General features: G+C 43.1%; 1 long non-coding RNA gene across 3 annotated transcripts in view; it reads right to left on the minus strand.

Annotated features, from left to right (window-relative positions):
- Nucleotides 1-9,414, minus strand: part of LOC133568931 (uncharacterized) — a 31,304-nt gene extending 21,890 nt beyond the window's left edge. The window contains exons 1-2 of one of the 3 annotated variants that reach the window (XR_009809698.1): nucleotides 9,093-9,414; nucleotides 287-415 (exon numbers count right to left, since the gene is read on the minus strand). This is a non-coding gene — a long non-coding RNA (uncharacterized LOC133568931). Of the gene's footprint in view, nucleotides 1-286; nucleotides 449-9,092 lie in introns of all 3 variants that reach the window. The other 2 variants (XR_009809697.1, XR_009809696.1) reach the window with 2 other exon arrangements.
- Between the last annotated feature and the right edge of the window lie 12,938 nt (nucleotides 9,415-22,352).

Raw genomic sequence — 22,352 nt, forward strand, 5'->3', positions numbered from 1 at the left:
GGGTGATGGAGTTCCCTATGACTAAAGTGTGGTGACCGGTAGACGGGGGTGTAGGACTAGCTAAAGGGCTAAATCTATTATGCGTCTCAACCGGTACACCGTAGCTTGTAGGCCGCTTAGGGCTGCTACAGGCTGGGCTGGTTAGATCGCTATACCTAACGCTAGCAGATGTGTCCGCAACATCTAAAGTTACGAAATCACACTGCTCTAACTGGCGGACACGGCTCTCTAGCAAAGCCAACCTATCCATGAGTAAGGTGCATGAAGCGCAGGAATCCATACTCACAGAATTTTCTGTCGCCGAATGGAGTGCCAGCTGTCTTCGGGAAGTGGTGGTCATGGTGGCGGGGGAGTAGCTTCCTTCAGACCGGCGCTGTCTTTCTCCGCTAGCTTCATTAGCTTAGCAGCTAACTAGCTGGAGACGGAGTGAGACATAGCAATGGATGGCCTGAGGGAGGCCGGGGCAAGTTGTTCAGTAAGTCTCTCAACAGCGTCACGAGTCAGGTTGGTCAGTCTCAACGGATTATAAAAAACATAGTTAATAAGTTCTACATTTTTATTAGCAGTCACAGGGAAAATAGCACCAATGATAGGAAGGTTCTCGAAACCTGCACAGGATTCACACCACAATTTATGTTGTCCGGGGACCCCCCTTGGTTGTCCTATTGCATCAAAGTAAACACCATCAGGGTTTCTCATCAAATCAAAGGAGCCCCTTACACTCCTCCTAGATAGAACATGACGGTGTCGGTGGGAAGTCAAAGAGGTCGCAGAAACAGGAGTTCCAAGGGGTGTTAATTTGGTACCCACTATGAGTGGGGTCACCAGTCTAACTATGGCACAAAGCCCAACGGCTGCCGTCGGGATTCTAATGTACAATTTGTGCTCCCCACATTACCAGAATAAGTCAGCCCGTGCCCAAGGGCCTATTTTTGAGCCCTCTATCAGTGTGGTGCACCAGAAAGAGTCAATGTCACCCAATTTGTTTGGGGACAAAAAGGGTCGTGTGAATTGAAAACACGTGTAATTCATCTTTTGGGCCACAAAGAGAAGAAGTTGGGTGGAATTGTCAACAGGAGGGTACACACTAGCCAACAAATCACACCCTGGCGGTGTGGGTTCAGAAAAGAAGGAGATAAGGCAGTTTGAGCCATATGCTCAAACTGCCTTATCTTAGCTTAAAAGGGGCAGGGTAAGTGTGGGGAAGGGGACGTCCAGCGGAACAAGCAACACAATCACCTGTTTTGGCTATTGGCCATGCTAGTCATCCACCTGAGCCACAGGTTGCCTGCACCCGCAGTCAAAGCTACCAGGTCTTCAGTGGTGATGTCATTAGTATATACAGATGTGAGAGCCTTTGAAACGTCACCGAGGTGGAGTGGCACTTTAGGTGCTACGGAGGGGAAAGAGGTAGTTAACGCCCTCTCAAGGACATTAATGTTGCTAATCCCTTTAGAGTCTGTACCAGTCTGGTCAACCCCCAACACAACATCAAAGAGAGTGGGCCAATTGGGCATTACACCCACGTTGGCAATTGTAAGGGCGATGGGGTTCTGGGAACGATCAAAATTCCTCTGGAAGGTCATCCCTTCCCGAATAGTTTTGATGTAATAATGGGGGCCAGTGGGATACCAATGCCCTGTGTAGTGGGTTACCTGTTTCCACCAGGGGCACCACACCCTAGAGTATGTATTCTGCTTCTGACACCAATCGCTCAGGGTTGAGTCGTAACAAAGATAGAGGTTACTACTACGCTAATAGCTATTATGTCCCTTGCAATCAATCACACTGCACAGGTCAAAAAACTAAGTCTTGTTGTCCCCCTTGATCCAGTCTATTTCAAGTCCACCATATGTTCTAAGACACTTGTCAGTCACTGTCGTCGGGAAGGAAGGACTGAGGCACAAGGACATTAGAATAATCAATCAATCATTGTTTACTTATGGAGCCCTAAATCACTAGTGTCTCAAAGGGCTGCACAAACCACAACACAAACCCCTACCACATCCTCGGCAGGCCCACAATAGGGCAAGGAAAACTCACACCCAGTGGGACGTCGTTGACAATGATGACTATGAGAACCTTGGAGAGGACGAAAGCAATGGATGTCGAGCGGGTCTAACATGATACTGTGAAAGGTCGCGAGAGTCCAGTCCAAAGCGGATCCAACACAGCAGCGAGAGTCCCGTTCACAGCGGAGCCAGCAGGAAACCATCCCAAGCGGAGGCGGATCAGCAGCGCGGAGATGTACCCAGCCGATACACAGGCAAGCAGTACATGGCCACCGGATCGGACCGGACCCTCTCCACAAGGGAGAATGGGACATAGGAGAAAAAGAAAAGAAACGGCAGATCAACTGGTCTAAAAAAGGGAGTCTATTTAAAGGCTAGAGTATACAAATGAGTTTTAAGGTGAGACTTAAATCCTTCTACTGAGGTGGCATCTCGAACTGTTAACGGAAGGGCATTCCAGAGTACTGGAGCCAGCCCGCAGACTTTTTTTGGGCTTTGGGAATCACTAATAAGCCGGAGTCCTTTGAACGCAGATTTCTTGCCGGGACATATGGTACAATACAATCGGCAAGATAGGATGGAGCTAGACCGTGTAGTATTTTATACGTAAGTAGTAAAACCTTAGTCACATCTTAAGTGCACAGGAAGCCAGTGCAGGTGAGCCAGTACAGGCGTAATGTGATCAAACTTTCTTGTTCTTGTCAAAAGTCTAGCAGCCGCATTTTGTACCAACTGTAATCTTTTAATGCTAGCAATGGGGAGACCCGAAAATAATACGTTACAGTAGTCGAGGCGAGACGTAACAAACGCATGGATAATGATCTCAGCGTCTTTAGTGGACAAAATGGAGCGAATTTTAGCGATATTACGGAGATGAAAGAAGGCCGTTTTAGTAACGCTTTTAATTTGTGACTCAAAGGAGAGAGTTGGGTCGAAGATAATGCCCAGATTTTTTACCGTGTCGTCTTGTTTAATTGTTTGGTTGTCAATTGTTAGAGTTGTATTATTAAATAGAGGTCGGTGTCTAGCAGGACCGATAATCAGCATTTCCGTTTTTTTGGCGTTGAGTTGCAAAAAGTTAGCGGACATCCATTGTTTAATTTCATTAAGACACGCCTCCAGCTGACTACAGTCCGGCGTGTTGGTCAGCTTTAGGGGCATGTAGAGTTGGGTGTCATCAGCATAACAGTGAAAGCTAACACCGTATCTGCGTATGATGTCACCTAGCGGCAGCATGTAGATGCTGAAGAGTGCAGGGCCAAGAACCGAACCCTGGGGAACTCCACACGTTACCTTAACGTAGTCCGAGGTAACATTGTTATGGGAGACGCACTGCATCCTATCAGTGAGATAAGAGTTAAACCAAGACATACTAATTCGTCTGACATACTAATTCGTGTTTTGATATGTTCTAATAAAATATTATGATCGACGGTATCGAAAGCAGCGCTAAGATCGAGGAGCAGCAACATAGATGACGCATCAGAATCCATCGTTAGCAATAGATCATTAGTCATTTTTTGCGAGGGCTGTCTCCGTAGAGTGATTTGCCCTGAAACCGGATTGAAAGGTTTCACATAGATTGTTAGACGCTAAGTGTTCATTTAACTGCTCCGCAACAATTTTTTCGAGGATTTTTGAAATAAAGGGAAGGTGAGACACCGGTCGGTAGTTTACCATGAGGTCAGGATCGAGGTTAGGTCTTTTAAGGAGAGGATGAATAACCGCTTTTTTGAATGCTAGGGGAACAGCGCCCGAGGAAAGTGATAAGTTTATAATATTTAGCACTGATGGACCTAATAATACAAAGAGCTCCTTGATAAGTTTCCCAGGAAGAGGGAATGTTGTTTGTTTCATTCCATTTACACGTTGTAACAATTCCTCTAATGTTATTTCCTCAAAATGAGAGAAACTATATTGAAGGGTAGTATCCGCCGTACATACAATCGTATCTGTGTTAATAGAAGTCATTTGTAGATGGGACGCATTGTATTTAATCTCCTTTCTAATGACTTCAATTTTCTTATTAAAGAATTGCATAAAGTCATCAGCTGAGTGGGTGGAGCTACTGGAAGGGGTCCCTTTTTGGGTTAGCGATGCTACCGTACTAAACTAAAATTTAGGATCGTTTTTATTACGGTGGATGAGATTTGAGTAATATTTAGCTATAGCTAAGGTAAGCATGTGTTTATAAGTTATTAAACCATCACTCCATGCTTGATGGTGCACCTCAAGTTTAGTCGTGCGCCATTTGCGTTCCAGCTTTCTACATGATAATTTCTGAGCTCTAGTTTCTTCTGTAAACCACGTGGTACGCTTTTTTGGAGCCATTTTTAACTTTAGCGGTACTATGTTATCAATGGTTTCGCGCAGGGCGTCGTTAAAGTTGTTAGTGAGGTTATCAATAGAGCCCACATATTTTGGGAATGGTGCCATTACCGAGGGCAGTAGGTCAGCAAGAGTTGTCGTTGCGGCCGTATTAATGTTGCGGCTGCTATAGCAGTTATTATTATTAGTTTGACGAACATGTGTGTGAACCTCGAATTTTATAAGGTAATGATCGGACAATACTTTAGTATACGGGAGTATCGTATTTTTGGAAACGGTGATACCCCTGACAAGCACTAGGTCTATTGTATTACCGTTGCGATGCGTGGGTTCATTTATTATTTGTGTAAGACCACAGCTATCAATTATAGTCTGGAGCGCTACGCACGGTGGGTCCGATGGGGTATTCATATGGATATTAAAGTCCCCCATTATGATTATATTATCGGCGTGCGTCACTAGATCAGCAACGAACTCTGAGAATTCACTGATAAAGTCCGAATAGGGCCCTGGGGGGCGGTAGATAACAGCCAGGTGTAGAGGCAGCGGTGTGACAGACCTCATTGTAAGCACCTCAAACGATTTATATTTATTATTTATGTTAGGACTAAGGTTGAAGTTTTCGTTGTATATTAGTGCGACTCCCCACCCCTTTTAAGGGGACTGGCAATATGCCCATGTGTAAAGTTAGGAGGACATGCCTCATTTAGCGCAGAAAAGTCGTTTGGTTTAAGCCAGATTTTGCTGAGACCGATGGCGTTAAGATTGTTGTCTCTGATGATATCATTAACTAACAACGTTTTGGGAGACAATGATCTTATGTTTAAAAAACCTATATTATAAGTAATGGGCTGTTTTAGGGAATTTTTGATCAAATTATCCGTAGTAGCAACATTAATAATGTTGTGTTTATTATGCCCAGTGCATTTAGTATAATTACGACCATATGTAGGAATTGATACGACGGGAATTTTCCGATTGTTTGTTTGTTGCTTTGATAAACTGCACGCATCATAGTTTGCCACCTCAGTAGAACGCATGTTCCGATTGCTTGTTTGTTGCTTAGATAAACTGCACGCATCATAGTTTGCCACCTCAGTAGAACACATGTCCAACTCTGAAACAATCAAAGCAGAAAAAACTTGTTCTAATTTAACTGACTCCTTACCCAGACCAGTAGTCTCGCATCTTCCATTTAAATCCGGCTTCAGGATGGAGGGAAGTGGTGTTCTGTGGGGATTAGCCTTCTGCTTTGTTTTTAGCCCCGCTCGACATCCGCGTTTCCGATCACACCGCTGGCGTCTGCTCCGTAGACGGCCCCCGCTGGGACTATACTCCGCTGCTTCACAGGCCGCTGGATGTAGCCGCCGAAGTATTCCCGTGCTAGTTAGCAGGTCTAGCAAGCACGCGTCTATCAGTCCAAAACGGCCCGATATGTCCACATCCAGAAGTGTCTGGCAGTAGTACGTGATTACGGAGTGACCACAATGTGAGCCAGCCATAAAGTTTACAGAATTGTCCGGTATTTCTGCCAAATGTTTCATCTTTAGCAAGAGCTCCGCGATGCTGCAGCCCGTCCGGGCGCCATCTTGGAATCTATCTGAATAAGCCTAAGTATCAGTCTGTCAGGGAATACTGCTAGGTGTAACATCCTGTCTTCCGCGTATCAAAATCAGAGTAATTTAGGTAACGAAACGGGGATCAACATCAAACTTCTCACTTATTGTAACGACACCAATAGTTATGCTGAAAACAAGTAAGAGAAGTTGTATACCATCGAGTACATAGGTTGATCTCAAGTAAGGATATATGATCGCTTTGGATATATAATACAGCAGTTGAGCAGGTCTGGTAGATCTACACGACGGTAGACGGCAGGTCAACGGGAGAAGATCTCTCTCGGCATCTTCTTCAGGGCTGTGAGACTATGTGTGTAAGTTACTAAAGCCTCGCTCCCCATGTCTAGCATTAAAAGATTACAGTTGGTACAAAATGCGGCTGCTACACTTTTGACAAGAACAAGAAAGTTTGATCATATTACGCCTACGCCTGCACTGGCTTCCTGTGCACTAAAGATGTGACTTTAAGGTTTCACTACTTACGTATAAAATACTACACGGTCTAGCTCCAGCTTATCTTGCCAATTATATTGTACCATATGTCCCGGCAAGAAACCTGCGTTCAAAGGGCTCCGGCTTATTAGTTTTTCCCAGAGCCCAAAAAAAGTCTGCGGGCTATAGAGTATTTTCGAGCTCCAGTACTCTGGAATGCCCTCCCGGTAACAGTTCGAGATGCTACCTCAGTAGAAGCATTTAAGTCTCAACTTAAAACTCATTTGTATACTCTAGCCTTTAAATAGACTCCCTTTTTAGACCAGTTGATCTGCCGTTTCTTTTCTTTTTCTCCTCCGTCCCACTGGAGGAGGTCCGGTCCGGTGGCCATGGACGAAGTGCTGGCTGACCTGATTGGGGACCCAGGATGGACCGCTCGCCTGTGTATCGGCTGGAACATCTCTGCGCTGCTGATCCGCCTCCGCTTGGGATGGTTTCCTGTTGGCTCCACTGTGGACGGTACTCTCTCTGCTGTGTTGGATCCACTTTGGACTGGACTCTCACGGTTGTGTTGGATCAAATATGGATTGAACTTTCACAGTATCATGTTGGACCCGCTCGACATCCATTGGTTTCGATTCCCCTAGAGGGGTGGTGGGTTGCCCACATATGCGGTCCTCTCCAAGGTTTCTCATAATCATCATTGTCACCGACGTCCCTATGGGTGTGAGTTTTCCTTGCCCTTATGTGGGCTCTACCGAGGATATCGTTGTGGTTTGTGCAGCCCTTTGAGACACTAGTGATTTAGGGCTCTATAAATAATCATTAATTGATTGAGTGATTGATTGGTAAATTAAGGAGTTGTTTCCTTGTTATTCTGTCACAGCCTTGTCTTTGTCCTCTTGCTTAGTCCAATTCTGCATATCACGTTTAAAACCACAGCATTATTTGTCCCATTAAAAGTCAAACAAATGTTGAATCATCTAAAGATTATCTATAAATCAATTAGACTATCATTTTTGTCTATCAGTTCGTTAGTTATGCACTTTGACTTCCCGTCCAATGCATCACACACACACACACACACACACACACACACACACACACACACACACACACACACACACACACACACACACACACACACACACACACACACACACAAAGTTGTGTGTGTGTGCGCGAGTGCACATTCCAAGAGATAAGGCGAACCACACTCAAAGAGCGTTTTTTTTTCTGCCTATAAACATGTGAATAATTGTATATCACTTTATCATGCTTTACATAGCAACTCTTATAATAGTTATTAATCGACACTTTTATTTGTAATCATTATTCAACACTATTCAAAGCAACCGGTTGTAAAGGTTATAGTTATTTTTTCAATTATTCTTTGTGGTCATCTTGCTGTCTGTTTACTTAAGCTCTCATAGCTCAGTATGTCCTCTGATTAGGGGACTTTTTGTTTTGACTGGACTAGAGAGTGTGGCAACTTTTTGTTTGTACTTACTTTCTGCCCTCTTCAGACGTACAGACACATCTCTTATCTCAAATGTCTCACCCAGAAGCACAGCTGTATTATATCAAACCTAAATAATAACAAACAAGATTATCATTCAGTCTGACCTACACTAAATGACTAGGTGGCAGTGAAGTCACTGGGCCTCCCTGCTTTGGCTGCTGACCCCGCGACCCGACCTCCGATAAGTGGAGGAAGATAACCAAATGGATGGATCATTCACTCATATGAATTCTGAACTAGGTATTATAATAGCAACTATAAAACAAATGTATTTCAGTTGTACGAGTTAACAACCAACCGACCAAACAAACAAACCTGCAGCGAACCACCACCAACCACATACGCTGACACAAGAATACCATTTACAAATACCTTCATTTGTCACTTTTTTTATTTTACCAAATGTTTGAGTTCACTACTTTAGAGTGTTGTAAACTCCCTCTTACCCCTTTCAAGAAACATTCTCTTTTTATTTTCTTTTTTTAAACTATACTTGTTAATTTCATAGTCGACAACAGTACATTCAATTGATCATTAAACAGTAACGATTGATTAAATTTTCCCAGCCGCCATCACATTCCTGTCTGTCACACTCCTTTGCCATCGTGTCTATTTTCCTTAATTTTAGCGCACACCTGAGTGCCGCCTGGATCTCTCAACCGGGAACTTTATTGTACTTTTAAAAATGGCCTCCAACCACAGAATTTGTCATGTGGTATAGAAAGGCCTCCACCTTTACGGTCCTTAATTTTCGTGCACACGTTAGTGTCACATGGATCTCGCAACTGGGGAATATAATATTGTACTTTCACAATTGGCTTCCAACCATCCTTAATTTTCGTCCACACGTTAATGTCACATAGATCTTACAGCCGGGAAGTATTTACTATCCACACAACGGTCCTCCGACCCGTTACTCTTTTAGGGGAGACCAATTCCCCAGGGCAAGCCACACCTGACTATTTGCCCACTCCTCGGTGAAGCAGCCTGTCACGGTAATCTTGACACAATTCCGTGAGTTGACCACTTATTTACAACTTTTATGTAATGGCGGACAAGGCAAACATGCAACCAATTTATCAAAATCACCACTTTGTCTCTGGGACACAAAACAGTGTTTGACTTACAAACTTCAGGACAGACTCCGAATGCAGACTTTAGAAAAAAGGCTCAGCTTACCTTGATTTTTGTGTTGGCCAAGTGGGTCTGTCCGGAAGGTTGCAAGAGAAGTCCAATTCTCAGCGTGTCATCCCGGACGAAAGCCCCCAATTGTTGTGTTCTGACCTTAATTTTCTGCTGGTCACCCCCCAGATTCGTTAGATGACACATAAGCTGGTTATAAATGAATCCCAGGCAGAGTTGCTCATTTTTATATTTTATTACCAAAGCTTTGGTTGACCAATCTAGATACAACAACCTTTCAATCGCATTGCCCAAATTGATCTAACATTCAAACGGGAAGAGACTACTTCTTGAATCCGCAAACAGCCCCTACCCTCCCCAGATGGAACATACAGGTTCCTTGTTCAACTAAGATAAGATATTTAGGGAGTACTCCAACTTCCTACATTCCAAAGCTTCAAGGCTAACACACACACAGTTTACATGCGGACAAACAGAAAGAGAACAATTGGAAAAACACAAACTGCTTAAAATATGACCAAACAAAGAAATTACTCTAAAATATGGGTATATGTAGATATCTATCTCCGTCAATAGCGTGTTAGCATCAATTAGCTTACAGTCATGCACTGACCAAATATTCCTGATTAGCACTCCAACAAGTCAATAACATCAACAAAGCTCACTTTTGTGCATAAGGAGTGGCATAAAACATGTCTTTCTGTGGCAGCGTTGGACACGTAAACAAACTACGGTGAGTTCAAAGACTGCTGAAGTTAGTAGGACAAACCGGTGCTCGTCAAATACTGTCTTTATTGAAAAATGTTTAAATTAAACAGTGGGATTTATAACAATTAGGAAGGTTTGTGTCATGTTTGTCCTCCTACAAAAACCTTATTAAAACAAAATATATACTTTTACCCTCATCTTTTTCAATTTTCATACATTTTTGAAAAAGCTCCAAGGAGCCATGAGGGCGGCGCTAAAGAGCACCGGGTTGCCGACCCCCGTGTTATGCTGTTGTGAGCGATGTATGGCATCTACTGTATTATTTATCTCCATGTTGCACCTGCATCGTCCCAGATTACTCTTGTTTGTAAGTGAAAGAAAAAAAAACTCTGACTCTGATCCACAGCTCACACATACAAGGCGTCCTATCTTGTCCAGACCGTTTTGTAAGGTTAAAAAAATTTCTGCACATATTGGAGTCAATATGTTCACTCATGTGACACCTTGAAAACATCTGAAATTTGCGTAACACACTTTTCTTCACATTGTGCAATTCTTGTTTTATAATGGAATGATTTCCTGTGGCTTTACTGTCACTTCCACCCACTAACACACAAACACAGATATGTGAGATATTAGCACATGACAGGATGTGTTACCATGGCAACGCATCAACTCCAAAATCACACACTAATGTGAGTCACCCACCGGACTCACTTGGCTTATTTGAAATAAACAATGTAAAACAGTTATTTGACATACCGTATTTCCTTGAATTGCCGCGGGGCATATAGTATGCAACTGCCTTGAATTACTGCCGGGTCAAACTCGCTTCCCAAAATAATTAGCGCATGCTTAGTATAACCGCCTGGTCAAACTTGTGACGTCACAAGTGACACTTCCCCTGTCATCATTTTCAAAATGGAGGAGGCTGATTTCAATACCGGTAATTTGAAATCGCGTAAAGGGAAGAAGATTAAGAGCTATTCAGTAGGATTTAAGGTCCAAGCTTACATCACACTCAAATTTTTACTGCATACCTTTGGTGAGTGCCGGTGTGAAAAGAGGTTTTAAAATAATTAGCGCATGCTTACTTTTACTGCATGCCTTTGGTAAGCGCAGGAGTGAGAAGAGGTTTTAAATTAATTAGCGCCCTGGCGGAAATCCAAGGAAATACAGTATATGCACTAGGCACCAGATGGTTACCTGTGACCCATCCATCCATCCATCCATCCATCCATCCATCCATCTATTTTCTACCGCTTGTCCCTTTTGGCGTCTCGGGGCGTGCTGGAGTCCTATATAAGACTCCATCTTACTAAGTGACTCAGCTTATGTACAAACTTCAGCTGCATTCGGGCAGAAGGCGGTGTACACCCTGGACAAGTGCCACCGTACTGCCACCTGTGACCCATTTAGCTCTATTGTGAGGCACTCCTGATGCTGGTTCTCTCTCACTTTAATGGCTTTTCCAGAAACTAGGTCCCTTTGCATTCATCCTATATACCATGCATCTGAAAACTATTCACCACGCTTCATTTTTCCACATTTTCTTATAGCATTCATGTTGTCCTCAAAATTCTACACACAATACCCAATAAGGACAATGTGAAAAAAGTATTTAATTTTAGAATTTGTTTTGCAAATTGATTATCATATACATAAGTATTCAGAGTCGAAGCGCAAACGTGAGCTCAAAGGCATCCTGTTTCAACTGATCATCCTTGAGTTGTTGCTAAAACTTCATTGGAGTCCACTTGGTTGGACATGATTTGGAAAGGCACACACCTGTCTATATAAAAAGTCCCACACCTGACAGTGCATGGCAGAACACAAGCTAAGAAAAAAGTCAAAAGTATTGTCTGTGGACATCCGAGACAAGGTGACAACCTTGTCCAGGCAGATATCTAGGGAAATTACCAAGAACCCAGATCTACAACATTCCTCTGTGGAGAGAGAAGAACCTTACAAAAGGAAAACCATCTCTGCAGCAATCCACCAATAAGGCCTCAATGCTAGATTGACTAGACAGAAGCCATTCCTAAGAGAAAAACGCACATGGCAGCCCGTCTGGAGTTTACCAACTTGCACCTGAAAGACTTTCAAACCATGAGAAACAAAATTCTCTGGTCTAATGAGACAAAGATGGAACTCTTTGGCCTATCATGTTTGGAGGAAACCAGGCATTGCTCGTCACCAGGCCAATACCATCTCTACTGTGAAGCATGGTTGTGGCAGCATCATGGTGTCTTTTAGCTGTAGGAATTGGGAGACTTGTCAGGGTCAAGGGAAAGATGAAAGCAGCAATGTACAAAGACATCCTGGCGCTCTTGAACTCAAACTTGGATGACGGCTCATCTTTCAAGAGGCTACCCTAAGCACACATCCAATATATCAAAGAAAGGGATCCAGGACAAATGTCCTTGAGTGAACCACCCAGAGCCGTAGCTACCCATCCAACCTGATGGAGCATGAGCGCTGCTGCAAAGAGGAATGGGCGAAACAGCCTAAGATAGTTGCATTAATAAAGTATTGAGCAAATGCTGTGAATACTTAATGTACATGAGATTTTATTTTAATACATCTGAAGTATCTAAAAAAAATAAGTTGTCACATTTTCATTATAGGGTATTGTGTGTAGAAATTTGAGGACAAAAATATATATACATTTTCCATTTTGAAATAAGGCTGTAACAACAAAATGTGGTAAAAGTGAAGCGCCGTGAATACTTTCTGGATGCGCTGCGTTGGGAGTCCTCCCATTAGCAAACCTACAGCCTGTTTACGTAACGGCTTGATCAACAACAACAACAACAACCTTTTCCACAACAACAATTTCTCCTGTGCCTCCAATCAGGTGTCAAATGTCTCACCCTGCAGAATGATACCTTGCACAACTAACTAACCCAGGTGTGCCCACTTGCAGATATTTTGTTATTCAAGGTCAGTTTGCATCGGAGCGGTCTGTTTGATACTAAAGTTAAACGATGTTAGTACAAGATTCTCATTGCACCTCATTTTGTTTTATTAGCACAGGAGAAAGTTTTGTCTCTGATGTGTTTGTCTTGTTACTTCATGCAGAGATAACCATGTTTGTACACAGACTGTAGGCCAGTGTTTGTACACGTTCTGTAGGCCAGTGTTTGTACACGGACTGTAGGCCGGTGTATGAACACCGACTGTAGGCCAGTGTTTGCACACAGACAGTATGCCAGAGTTTGTACACATCCTGTAGGCCAGTGTTTGTACACGGACTGTAGGCTAGTGTTTGTACACATCCTGTAGGCCAGTGTTTGTACATGGACTGTAGGCCGGTGTTTGTACACATCCTGTAGAACAGTGTTTGCACACGGACAGTAGGCCAATGTTTGTACACATCCTGTAGGCCAGTGTTTGTACACGGACTGTAGGCCAGTGTTTGAACACGGACAGTAGGCCAGTGTATGTACACGTCCTGCAGGCCAGTGTTTATACACGGACTGTAGGCCAGTGTTTGTACATATCCTGTAAGCCAGTGTTTGTACACGGAATGTAGGCCAGTGTTTGTACACAGACTGTTGGCCAGTGTCAACGCTTCACTCCATCGCAAGAAAATGGTTGACGCTGGCTGGAGCTCTTAAGTGGGAATGTTACGTTAGGGAAGCAGAGCGTGTATTATCTGGCTCAGAAACTTGCTTATTTACTTGCTAATGGTTATCCATCAATTCGATGATGACCATCTTCTTTTATTTGTGAGTCTGCTGATGTTTGAACAGTCCGATCCTGAATCCACAGATGTGGTTATAGACCGGGCATGTGAAGGAGGTGCTTGGGAGAGCAGGGGTAGCTTGGGCTCTTTGCACGTTCTGCTGCACGGGGTTGTGTGTGATGTTCCTCCATATAATCCACTCCTTGTGATGAGTGGGAGCGCCTGAGGTCTCGGCAGGAAGCTAGTTCCTCCAGTGAAGAGGGGTTGATCTGGCACCTATTCAGAGTGCTCTTCATTTGGTCTTTGAGACGCTTTTTCTGCCCACCAGCACTGCGTTGGCCTAGGTGTAACTGACCATAGAGGATTTTGCGTGGACGTCGATGGCTGGGCATTCGGATGACATGCCCCAATCACCTGAGTTGATGCTGGGTCATGATGGACTCCACGCTGCATCTGCTTGCCCTCTCCAGCATTTCTGTGTGCTGCACTCTGTCCTTCCATGTGATGCCAAGGATCTTCTGGAGACAACTTACATGGAAGGTCTCCAGGCTTCTCAGATGGCGACTGTAAATAGTTCATGCCTCACATCCATACAGTAATGCACACTGCTCTGTAGACCAGCACTTTGGTGTGGAGTTTGAGGTTGCTGTTCTGAAAAACTCTTCTCATTAGACGACCAAAAGATGCTGATGCTTTCTTGAGGCGGTTTTGGATCTCATTATCCATTGAGCAGGTGTCAGACATTATGCTCCCCAGGTATTTGAAGGCGGGCACCGTGGGCAGCTGTTGCCCTGCTGCTGTGAGGGTTATTTTGGGGTTTTGTGGGAGGATAGCACTGGACTGACAGAGTACTTCTGTCTTCTGGGTGTTGATCGTCAGTCCCATTCTGGTATATGCAGTTACAGCTGCTGAGAGGACGTTTTGCAGAGCCTTTGGTGTAAGAGTAACCAGGGCACAGTCATCGGCGTATTGCAGCTCAATGATGGTCTCCGAGGTCAGCTTGGTAGTTGCTTGTAGCCTCCTGATGTTAAACAGGTTACCATCAAGCCTGAAGTCTATGGTAATTCCAGCCTGCTCCTCCATCCTCCTGCGTAGCAGTATTGGGACACAGACGAGGAAAATGTTAAAGAGAACTGCAGCCAGCACACAGCCCTACCTCACTCTAGTTTTCCCACCAAAGGGCTCTGAGCTGTGTGTTCCCACTACCACTCGGGCCATCATCCCAGAATGGAACTGCGCAAGGATCGTGACAAACTTGGGTGGGAACTCAAATCTCTTCAGGACTTGCCACAGTAGGTCCCTGTTCACTGTGTCAAATGCCTTTGGAAGGTCGACAAAGGCAATGAACAAGTCCTTGTTTTCTTGGAGCTGACGTGTCAAAACGATCATGTCAACTGTCCGCTTGTCCTTCCAAAAACCACAATGCGACTCTGGGGTGACCCGTTCTGATATTGCGGGCTGCGGAGCATGACCTTGGCAAGGACCTTTCCAGCAATGGCCAACAAAAAGATACCCCTACTATTGGACCTGATAGATTTCTCTCCTTTGTTCTTGTAGATGGTCACAATGTTTGCATCTTTCCACTGTTGCCGGACACACTCGTCTCCACACCTCTGAAATGTAGAGATGCAGTGTCCGTGTAATAAGTAGCTTCCTTCCTTGAGAATTTCAGCCGGGATGCTGTCAGGTACAGGGGACTTATTGTTTTTCAGGGTTTTGACTGCATGCAGGGTTTCTTTGAAGGTTGGGGGGAGGTCGAGATCTGGCAAGCTAGTATGTTCAGGGAGCTCTGCAAGGACAATTGGGTCCACTGGGGTGGGCTGGTTGAGCACAGTGTTGAAATGCTTAGCCTACCGGTCCAATATCATAGCCTGATCCTTGATGAGATTTTCCATCAGCAGATCTAACAGGTGCCTCGGAGCCGTTTCTGGGGCCGTAAATGGTTTTCACTGCATCATAGAAACTGTGCAAATCATTTGAGACTGGATTTCATTGGCCTTTGGGATCCACCACTCATCTTGCAGTTTTCTGAGAGTTGTTTGGGCCTCAGACAAAGGGCTTGCCATTGCTTTTTATGGAATTGGGAGTGTGGGTTATTCAGGGTGGCTCTGTGTGCCTTGTGCATTCTGTCCAGGAGGATGGAGATCTCTCCAGCATTCTGGTCAAACCAGTCCTGGTGTTTCTTGGTTTTGAAACCAGTGGTTTGGACTGCAGTGTCAAAGAGGATGGTGGATAGAGAGGTCCACTTCTCATCCATCCCACACTCTGAGATGATCAATGTCTGCCAGTTACCCAGCTAGAAAGCGGCGGAAGTTGTCACGGGTGTCGCTGCTGGAGAGTCTGACACAATTGAGTGCTTTCCTCTTTGGGCCACCTTGACGTGCTAGGGGCCGGACATGCATTCTGACCTTTGTCAGAATCACACGGTCCAGCAGTCTGCCCCTCGCATAGCTTTTGTATTGAGCACGTCCTTGAGGTCAGGCCTCCTCACGATCACATAGTCGATCAGGTGCTAGTGTTTGGGCTTGGGATGCATCCAGGATGCCTTATATTTGTTCTTTTGTTGGAAGATGGTGTTTGTGATGGTAAAATCGTGTTCCGCACAGATTACTAAGGAGTCTCATGCCATTGGGGTTGACTTTTCCATTGCCGTTGGCGCCAATCACATCATTCCAGTTTTGTGAGTTCTTTCACACTCTTGCATTGAAATCACCAAGCAGCATGATTTTGTCACTCCTCGGGATGTTAAGTTAAGTCAAAGTTAAAGTACCAATGATTGTCACACACACACTGGTGTGGTGAAATGTGTCCTCTGCATTTGACCCATCCCCTAACCCCCCCCCTTGGAAGTGAGGGGAGCAGTGGGCAGCAGCGGTGCGGCGCGGGGCAATCATTTATGGTGACTGAGGATGTCATTGAGTACCTGGTAGAAGCAGTCCTTCTCTTCACCACTGGATGGCAGAGTTGGTACAGAGGCACTTACCAAAGTGACATGTCTGCATTTTGCAAGGGGGATGTGAAGAGTCATGAGACTTTCACTGAGGAGTCATGAGACTTTCACTGACACCCACTGGTGATTCTGTGAGCTTGAGTAGAAGGCTGTTCTTGATTGCAAAACCAAGTCTGTGAAGGTGTGGTCTGCCTATGGGGTATCCTTTCCAAAAGAATGTACAACCCTCTCCAACTTCATTGAGTGAGCCTTCTTCGAGGAGTCGGGTCTCACTGAGTGCTGCCATATCCACATTGTATCGCTTTAGCTTGCTGGCAACAAGTGCTGTTCTGCGCTGCAGTCTGTCCAGACTGGCATCCAAGAGTGTCCTTATGTGCCATGCTGCAATTCCAAATGGTATTATCTTTGTTCCCGACAGGTGTGTTTTCCTGTCCGGGTACTGTGCTGAGTGGGCAATCTTTAGGCCACCTTTTCTAGGCCTTTCCCCAATTGGGGTGAGCAGTGCGGTCCCTAAATAGGGGCTGTTCAGACGCACAACAGTTTGCCGGAACCAGTTGCCACTCAATCCCAGCTGCTTACGACCGTTGTCCTGTGCCGCTGACGTGCAGAGTTACAGCTAAGACCTTCCAACTCATTCAAACCTGCTCCCGTTACTGGATGCTCCATCGCAGCCGGACTTTTGAGGTTGGAGAGTCAGGTAAAAAAGATACCTTTGCAATGATGGTTTTTAGAGTGGCATGAGGGGTGCGCTTTTCCCAACGCCACTGCTTTGATTGTAAGGAGATGGTTCCAGTGGCAAGGGAGACCCTAGACGACCCGCATCTTCTTACAACTGCAGGAAGTTATCGGAATCCAGGTTTTTGGGAAACCGCCTCAAAGCGTGTCGCCACCAGCTTGCTTTTCTGTCAGGGTGTGCTCCCTTAGCCTTCGTCCGCTTTTACAGCCATTGTGGTGCTTCCCACTGCTACCATTTTCCGCCTGCTCCACCGTTGAGGTCTTCGGGATCACTCTTAGTCTGGACTCTACCATTCGACCTGTTTGGCTTGGGTAACCCTGCCAGGAGTACAAGCCGACATAGCTCTAGCGGTCATGGAGACGCGCCACCACACACACACCCGCACGCACTTACACGCACTTACACGCACGCACGCACGCACGCACGCTCACAGTTATTTCCTCAGCAGGCTAAGAAAATAAAAAGTTAATGTAAGACGGTAGAAGAAATGTTTATTTCAGTTGCTCTTAACTTTTTTTGACATTGGGGCCCACTCAAATATTAATACGTAATTAAGCAATCTCTTGATTTGAATCATATCCAATAGTTATATCTAACCTACTTACATATTACAAGCCTATGAAATGATATGAAACTGTGTGTTAATCACAAAGATTATTATTTATGTAACACATAAACCCTTAGGATTTGGTCAGGCTGATTAGAAAAATAAGTACTAACCAAATATACTGCATAAGAATGAATGTGTATACAATGATGTTGTGCTAAAGTATATAAAATAAATTAATAACAAATATATTTCTTAACTAAACTGTCAATGAAATCGAAGCGCAAATGAAAATAGAGTTTGACCACTTTAGTCATGCTTGTGCTTAAAAAATTGGGAACTGCACTTTGTTTTGAAATTTGCCTATAATTCACCATCATTACAAGAGACAAGAACACAAATATTCTTTGTTTGTTTTTTAGGGTTTTGAAAATGATAAAAAAAATCATTTGAAAGATGTGGCTAATGGTAATCACTCGGGGTGTGGGAAAAATCAATTCGAATTGGAATCGCGATTCTCACGTTGTGTGATTCATAATCGATTCTCATTTTTTTTAAATCGATTTTTTATTTCTTATCATTATTTATTTTTTAATCAATCCAACAAAACAATACACAGCAATTCTTGATTGCAAAACCAAGAATTGCTGTGTATTGCAATCCAATTCCAAAACCAAACCTGCCCCAGCAACACTCAGAACTGCAATAAACGGAGCAATTGAGAGGAGACAAACACGACACAGAACCAAAAGTAGTAAATCTAAAATGAATATTATCAACAACAGTATCAGTGTTATTTATAATTTCAGCATAGCAGTGATTAAAAATCCCTCATTGACATTATCATTAGACATTCATAAAAAAAAAAAAAGAACAATAAGTGTCACAGTGGCTTACACTTGCATCGCATCTCATAAGCTTGACAATACACTATGTCCAATATTTTCACAAAGATGAAATAAATCATATTTTTGGTTCGTTTAAAAGTTAAGACAAATTTACATAATTGCAATCAGTTGATAAAACATTGTCCTTTACAATTATAAAAGCTTTTTACAAAAATGTACTACTCTGCTTGCATGTCAGCAGACTGGGGTAGATCCTGCTAAAATCCCATGTATTGAATGAATAGAGAATCCTTTTGAATCGGGAAAAAATTGTTTTTGAATCGAGAATCGTATTGAATTGAAAAAAAATCGATTTGTGTGGGTTGTTCTATTGGGGAAGTAACGTGTGAGTGGGGAAAGTGTATGAGGGTACTTAATGTCTGGTTATTGTATGTCTATCTGGTTATTATATAGTAAATTGTTAAACTGTATAAGCCGTCTCCTCTCACTCTCTCTCAAGATTAGATTCTTGCATAAATAGTATAATTCGAGTCATTCCCCTAAATCGAAAATACAGTCCTTTATATATGTATATATAATGTAGTAACAGACACCTTCTAACAATATCTGAGATTAACTATGTTTTGGTCAATTAAATCCTTTTCAGGACTGATCTCTTGCACACATTGATTTCTGTTTCCACAGCAGTGCACGTCTGACTTTTGGCAACTACTTCTGGAATCAAACTTCTGGAATCAGACAACAAAGACAACTATTTTTGGACAAATGGGGATTCACAACCTTATCCTTTTGAAGCTGAACATACTGCTGGGAGAAGAGGATGAAAGCAATTTATATAGAATCTTTATAGAATTTGGAGACCAGCTATTTCAATATAAATGGATTGCTTACCCAAAATCAACAGGAAACGTCCCCGGCCAGCTGGACCAGATGAAAAACTATCCATGGAGTGAGTCACTTTAATATTGCTCATGATATACGCAACACTTTATGTGCGTTATTACAACTACAGTACATACACTGTCTGGCTAGCTGTGTACAAACAAAACATGAAATACTACTTTACAGATAATGTAATATGATTGTTCATGTTTTTCGGTCGGTACAGATTGGTGTTCTATCACAGTGTTGTGTTTTACAAACTCAAACTCGTTTCGTCTTGTAGAAGCTAGCTTATGTCTTGCCGTAGTTAGATTTTATGCCTAATACCGTAACACACAATGTGTTAGTACGCTAGAAAGACAGTTTCTCAGTGTTCAGTCTTACAATAGCAATGTTGCTACGGTTTGTTATTATACAGGCTACACAACACTTATGTTTTGTGAATCCATTTTAAAAGGGATTTTGAGGTACAATTGATTGCTCCCGTTAGCTGCATTGCTAGCCACCTAGAACAAATTCCAAATAAAAAAAATTAAAATACAGTTCCCTTTTAAGTAACTTCTTTTTGACTTTTTCTCCAGACTTTTTCTGTTAGTTAGATATAGTCATTACTGCCACAAGTGGTGTAAAAGGGTATTACAACTGAGTACCAAAGCTGAGAAAGAGAATGAGTCACAAGCACCCTCTTGGGGACTCTGAAATGGGTCCCCGGCCCTATTATTTAGAAACACTGCTCTATTTGTTCCTTACCGGTGTGTGCTTCACGTGAACTGGGACCAAAGATGACTAAAGCAATGTTTTGGAAAAAAACTGCATCACACAAACTGACATTTGCAAAATGCTTTAGCCGTAAATAAAGCCAAGTGTCAATTGACGGCGTGCTACTGATCTTAAAATAGGTGAATTCGAGAGGTGTGCAGCATCACACACGTTCTAAATAAAACTTATTAAAAGCAGCTCTCTGTACTGTAGGATGCATTCCACAAAGTGATAAATAATTACTTCATTCTCACATTCAAATGAAGTATTCTTTATGAAATGATATCAATGCTGGTTACAGACTGATGATGTCAGCTTATTGATAATGTCAGCCTACTGATGATGACAGCCTATTGATGATGCCAGCCTACAGATGTCAGCCTATTGATGATGTCAACTTACTAATGATTTTAGCCCATTGATGATGTCAGGCGACTGATGATGTCAATCTATTGAAGATATAAGCCAATTGATGATGTTTGCCTATTGATAATGTCTGCCTATTGATATCAGCCTATTGATGAAGTCAGCCTATTGATGATATCAGCCAACTGATGATGTCAGCCTACTGAGGATGTCAGCCAACTGATGTTATTAGCCTATTGATTATGTCAGCCTATTGATGATTTCAGCCTATTGATGATGTCAGCCGACTGATGATACCAGTCTATTGAAGATATCAGCATATTGATGATGTTTGCCTATTGATAATGCCTGCCTATTGATGATGTCAGCCTATTGATGATGTCAACCTACTGATGATGACACCTATTGATGATGACAGCCTATTGACGATGTCAGCCTACAGATGTCAGCCTATTGATGATGTCAACTTAATGATTTTAGCCCATTGATGATGTCAGCCGACTGATGATGTCAATCTATTGATGAGATCAGCCGATTGATGATGTTTGCCTATTGATAATGTCTGCCTATTGATATCAGCCTATTGATGAAGTCAACCTATTGATGATATCAGCCAACTGAGGATGTCAGCCTACTGAAGATGTCAGCCTACTGATGTTATTAGCCTATTGATTATGTCAGCCTATTGATGATTTCAGCCTATTGATGATGTCAGCCTATTGATGATGTGAACCAACTGATGATATTAGCCTATTGATGATGTCAGCCTATTGATGATTTCAGGCTATTGATGATGTCAGCCTACTGATGATGTAAGCCTATTGATGGTGTCAGCCTACTTAAGATATTAGCCTATTGATGATGTCAGCCTATTGATGATGCCAGCCTAATATGATGTCAGCCTATTGATGACGTCAACTTACTAATGATTTCAGCCTATTGATGATGTCAGCCCATTAATGATATCATTCTACTGATGAAGTCAGCCTACTGATGGAGTCAGCCTACTGATGGTGTCAACCTACTGATGATGTCAGCCTATAGATGATGCCACCCTATTAATGATGTCTACAAATTTATGATGTCAGCCTACTGATGATGTCAACCTACTGATGATATTAGCCTATTGATGATGTCAGGCTATTGATGATTTCAGCCTTTTGATGATGTCAGCCTACTGATGATGTCAGCCTATTGATGATGTCAGCCTATTGATGATGTCAGCCTATTGATAATGTCAGCCATTGATGATGTCAACCTACTGATGGTGTCAGCCTACTGATGATATTAGCCTATTGATTATATCAGCCTATTGATGACGTCAGCCTATTGATGATATTAGACTATTGATGATGTCAGCCTACAGATGATGTCAGCCTATTGATGATGTCAACCTATGGATGATGTCAGCCTACTGATTGTGTCAGCCTACTGATGATATCAGCCTATTGATGATGTCAGTCTACTGATGAAATTAGCCTATTGATGATGTCAGCCTATAGATGATGTCAGCATATTGATGATGTCAGCCTACTGATAATGTCAGCCTATTGATAATGTCAGCCGACTGATGATGTCAGCCTATTGATTATGTCCGCCTATTGATGATGTCAGCCTACTGATGATGTCAGCCTATTGATGATGTAAACCTACTGATGATGTCAGCCTATTGATGATGTCAGCCATTGATGATGTCAACCTACTGATGGTATCAGCCTACTGATGATGTTAGCCTATTGATGATGTCAGCCTATTGATGATATTAGCCTATTGATGATGTCAGCCTACTGATGATGTCAGCCTATTGATGGT

The sequence above is a fragment of the Nerophis ophidion genome, linkage group LG14, assembly GCF_033978795.1.
Source record: "Nerophis ophidion isolate RoL-2023_Sa linkage group LG14, RoL_Noph_v1.0, whole genome shotgun sequence".
Taxonomy (NCBI): domain Eukaryota; kingdom Metazoa; phylum Chordata; class Actinopteri; order Syngnathiformes; family Syngnathidae; genus Nerophis; species Nerophis ophidion.